Genomic DNA, 5949 nt, shown 5'->3' on the forward strand with positions numbered 1-5949 from the left:
AATCCTCTATTTCAGATATTTAGTAAGATGTGTTATTTCACACAAATTTTCTGATAATTAATACGATTTGTTCCTTTAATCCACCAGTTCAACATATTGTACTATCACATATTTGTTATGACTTTACTTTTGTTAAGATACATCTATCTTCCTGTATATTTGGAGGTCTGTTTGTGTTTTTTTTTTAAGTTTCCATTTGGGGCTATAGTTTCCATTGGGGGCTATTGTTTTCATTGGGGGCTAGAGCTGGGATTTGCTAATGACTTTTTTATTAAGTCGTAACTACGCAGAATTGACAATAGAAAAAAACACAATAATCTTCTACTATTTTTAATTACGTTTTTCTACATAGAATAGATAAACCAAATTGGAAAGCACAGCAATTTTTGTAGCACAATAGACGACTTTAACATTTGTGAATTGTTCCGTACATTTCTAATGTGACAATGCTTATGTTATAACATCACAGTAAGACAACTTGAATTCTCAATGACATCATTTACTGCGATTGAACCCTGGTCAACTGGCGTAATTCATTCATAAAATTAACTCAAGATTGTTCTATACTTACATTGAATATCCAAAATAACTTCATCAGTCAATGGCCTTTCTAACGTGGCACTGACAGCAGAGCATTCAAATGATTTCATATTGTCCTTGTTGCTTGGAACAAACGAATATGCTATTTTACCACTTGCACCACTCTTAACGGTTGAACCGTTTTCTTTTAAAAAGAGAACTTCTTGCGGTTTACCGCTGTTTAGAGTGCATACGATATCTAGTTTATGCCCTTCGATTCCACGAACATGTTTTTGTTGTCTCGGTTTCAACGTATTCAAAAAAGTCAAGTTGTTTGGTGGACCTACAAATGATCATTTCAACTCTTTATATATGACACACGACAAAACATAAGATTATATACATAATATGTATAAATAAACAAGAAACTTATTTTTACAAAATAAAAGAAACAAGTTTTTATACCATACGATAAAACTTTAGTTACATATAGCTGTTTTATATATCCATTTCAATGCAGATTCATTTGTATCACACTATCATCCAGAATTATTTTATATATGACTTTTTCCAATTTTTTCATATATTAGCACTTGGACAATTGTATATACTAGTAGAGAAATGTCGTTTAAAAAATGTAAAATTTCTTATATTTCATTAGTCATCGCAATGTCAAATTGCCAATTTGTCAATTCAATAAAATTAAAAATACTATGTAGTAATTAGATTGATTGATTGATTGATTGATGGGAGTTTAACGCCACTTTCACAAATAAAGTGCTATTTCGTGGCGGTCAGTTTTTATTGGTGGAGGAAGCCGGAGTCCCCGGAGAAAACCACCGACCTTCGGTAGGAAAAATGACAATCCTAGTCAATTAAGATTGGAGTCGAGTGCACCTTCACGAGGGGGTTGTAGTAATTAGACAATTGGGCTGTGTTCGACCAGTGTTCTATGAATCAAATATTAGGGGTTGTATTCGATATTAACTTTAACATATTTAATATACATCATGACACTTACTCTCTAAATGAACGGTGAATATATGTATATAAACTATTCCAGAATTCCAATACTCGCAAGTGTAATTCCCCTCACCAACTTCAGAGATATTTCTAACAACCAAACTGCATTTATCGCTTTCGTTATTTCCAATAATATCAATGTTTAAGTCATGAAGTTTCGGATTGAGCAGAAGCCCAGCCGTATAAGGTTCTTCCTCATTTGTATCCATTTTTGTAATTGAAGATATCTTTGGACCTGACCATGCACTTTCATTGTGTAGACGGCATGTGCAATTGAGTACAACATTTTCACCCTTTTCTACAAAAATCTTTGTGTTGTGTCTTTTATAAGGAAAATCATCTGCATAATAAAAGACAGATCTGTTACAAATAATTTCGTAAAATAGATAACAATATATTTTTTTTAATATGTTAAAACATGAAACTATACTTAGTCTAGTAAATATTTACAAAATGATAGATTAATACAATTTTAACATTGTTGATTTAAAATAAGATGTCTCTTATAATTGCTTTTGAAATTTTATTTGAAATAATGAATATTCTTAAAACACAGACATGTATATTTAATAAATGTATACTTTTTTTTTTAAATTGGTAACCAAAGCAATTTTTTTTTTTTGTAATTTAACACTAATGATAACCCGATTATCTTGCCGTTTATGCTATGCTTGATAAGAGATACTGAAAACGTAACAAATAAGAAATTATTTCTGGATAAATTGTGTAATGTGACTTATACAAAGATGAGAGAAACTTATTTGGCTGTTGAAATTATAACGATAGTTGACTATATGCTAACTTTTAAATGTTGATAGATGGTATGCTTGTGTTCTGTTGACAATTGGCTTGTGAATTCTTTATTTTACTGGTAATGTTTACAGATTATTAATATGTTTATCGCTTTAGAAAACTGCGAAAAACCAGGAATAAACAGTTAAAAGTACAAATAAGAGGCCACAAGTAGATAAGATTAGATTGATATTGAAATTTCATACATCCATCCAGGTAACACAAATCAAGGAACAAAAAAATAAATAATTTTGTTATCACCAGCAACTGAATTATCTTATGTCAGTATTAAAATGTGGTCATTGTCCAATATTTGAAAAGTATTTTTTTAAGAGGTTAATTATGGCAACAAGTTTTAAAAGATGTTTAAATCGTAAAATATCGATAATGTTATATTTATTCACAAGTGTCAACTTTATTCATATATTACCTGAGGAATAACAATCTAACAGATGTATCAAAAAAATCTTCAAAATACTGACGAAGATCCTCATACTTAAACATAAAGTAACTGAAATTTCAAATTATGTAAATGTAGAAAAGCAAAATTGTTTGAACTTGTCAATTACAAATGATTATAATCGATAGACAAATAATTTTGGCATGACATCTTTGTTGTAATGTATATTTATATAACATGTTTCAAACATAATAAAATACACATCAAGCGTATGATCGAAGTAAATACCGACACAGCGGACCAAAGCCAATTAACTAATAAAACCTCAATGCTTTGACCTTAATAGACCAATTCATAAGATAATTACTGGCGTGAACAATGATTAGAGATATACAACTAAATATAAATAAACCTTGACCGCAGATAATTGATAGCTATTAACGACCACTCTTATTAGAACGATCACAGACACTATATCATAATTACAAAAGTAGTTATTGTTGATATAAAGCCTTAAACGTCCAGTAGGAAGTATTTCAAGATACCCAGTCTGATATTGTTGAAGTACTGAAAAAATATAAAACATGAAAAAATAATTATTTTTATTATGCAAATATTTGGGCTTAAGGGCAACACGTTATGTTACAGAAAACTTCCTTGGCGTCATTGCATGAGCTAGCCACATATCTTTGACAGAAATGCGTCACCATAGGGGTATTTGCATACACGTGTGTGTACGTCTACCAGTCTACTTGTCTCAGAGTACTTTAGAAAGCCGTTCCCGAGCGGTATAGCCTTACTTGATTTTCCACGTGGTAGCGCATAAGAGTAAATCTTTGTGGGCATAGACCGACGTGACATGGAGCTGTTGAGCAATCAAGATGAGACTGTTCCTCGTTAAGGTACGTAGGCACCCTAACTACGCAGAAAATATTGATAAATGTCTGGCCTTAGCATTTACAATAGTAACATAACGTGAACCATAAAGGCACAACATCTTCGTAAAAATTCGGCGGTGTTGGGGCGGCTGGAGGGTTGATTAGAGTTATTTGCACTGCTACTGCTACTGACTAATTAATGCAACTGACTGAATAAGCCTGACAAAGATTGAAAATTAACACGTGCACCAAGTTCATGAGACGGTTAAGAAAACATTGCCGTCTCTACCACACCATAAATCTAGTAATAAAATGTGTATCGTCCACCTAAATAAATAATGGATTTTGACAGAAGCCGAGTCGGACAGAACATGAAACACTAATATAAACATCAATTAAAAATTTCTAATTTATATAACATGTTTCAAACATAATAAAATACACATCAAGCGTATGATCGAAGTAAATACCGACACAGCAGACCAAAGCCAATTAACTAATAAAACCTCAATGCGTTGACCTTAATAGACCAATTGATAAGAGAATTACTGGTGTGAACAATGATTAGAGATATACAACTAATTATAAATAAACCTTGACCGCAGATAATTGATAGCTATTAACGACCACTCTTATAAGAACGATCACAGACACTATACCATAATTACAAAAGTAGTTATTGTTGATATTAAGCCTGTAAACGTCCAGCAGTAAGTATTTCAAGATACCCAGTCTGATATTGTTGAAGTACTGAACAAATATAAAACATGATAAAATAATTATGCAAATATTTGGGCTTAAGGGCAACACGTTATGTTACAGAAAACTTCCTTGGCGTCATTGAATAAAAAGCGATGAATGTAAACTAACTGACGCCAACATTATACTTAACTATCCGAGCAGTGTGCGCGGCACACTGTGTGAATGCTTGAGGATATTTTTCTCTAATATCATGTAATTCACTCAGTTCTGTCATATTGTAAATCAAGAACAAAACAAATTACATGCTACCTGCAGTTGACACAAAGCACACAGTATGTACATAAAATGATAGTGTGTTCTCAGATAATTAAGGATAATTTGCCGCTAAAATACTGTGCCTGATCTAGCCACATATCGTTGACAGAAATGCGTCACCATAGGGGTATTTGCATACACGTGTGTGTACGTCTACCAGTCTACTTGTCTCAGAGTACTTTAGCAAGCCGTTCCCGAGCGGTATAGCCTTACTTGATTTTCCACGTGGTACCGAATAAGAGTAAATCTTTGTGGGCATAGACCGACGTGAAATTGAACTGTTGAGCAATCAAGATGAGACTGTTCCTCGTTAAGGTACGTAGGCACCATAAATACTCAGAAAATTTGGGGAACGATATTATATTTGGCCAAATAATATATCATAGCCCAAAACGAAATATGAAACGTTATGTTGCCTGCTCAAGTTGCATATTGAGTAACCCCAAAATTTGAAGGTGTTGTGCCTGATGAAGCCTTGTGTCTTGTTAAAATTTAAGTTGATCTAGAGAAAATTAATGTCAATATAAAAATCCTTAACCACAATATTGAGATCAACATGAAAAGAAAAGACACAAGGCTAGGATGTAGGACATGTTACAAAGTTATAACCGATCGCGGATTTAATATCCGATTTAAATGTTCTACTGTAGCGTTTAAAACAATCTGATTTCCAACGTCCTAGTGATTGTATCATGCTGTCCTCAATACCTTTAGAACTAGCGCTAGTGGCTGCACCTGATCGAAAGGAATGTCCGCTATAATCCTTTTCACTCTATCCTAATGCCATGAGTATTGTTTTAAGCTTGCTTATAAAATAGTTCCGGGAAACTGGGTTTCCGATTTCTTCAACGAAAAACGAATCTTTGTGCTTTGCGTTTATAGGTTTCGTCTTACACTCAGCATCTGGAATAGCAATTTATACGAAAAAGCGATGTCATCAATCCTGAACAATGAAATTATAATACCTTGTCGGAAAATATCTGTCTTTGTAGCTTTTAAATTTATAGTTACTTCGTTTCTGAAACGAAACATCTGAAATAGCAATTAATACGGAAAAGCGATGCCATCAATCTTGAACAATGAAATTATAATGCTGCTAGCCGCGCCTGATTGAAAGGAATGTCCGCTAAAATCGTTTTGTCTAATTGTGTGACTGGACAAAATATCTCTATGCAGTCTAAATGGACTTCGGTCGGACAATAAATACTATTCTTGTAGTTGATACAATGTATTTGAAAAAATTACGTCGGTGAAATAGTAAGCTAACAATATGTCAAATGTAAATATAAACAGTGATGAAGATAATTGTGAGCAAAAGTT

This window comes from Mytilus californianus, unplaced genomic scaffold (genome assembly GCF_021869535.1).
Source record: "Mytilus californianus isolate M0D057914Y unplaced genomic scaffold, xbMytCali1.0.p SCAF_34, whole genome shotgun sequence".
NCBI lineage: Eukaryota > Metazoa > Mollusca > Bivalvia > Mytilida > Mytilidae > Mytilus > Mytilus californianus.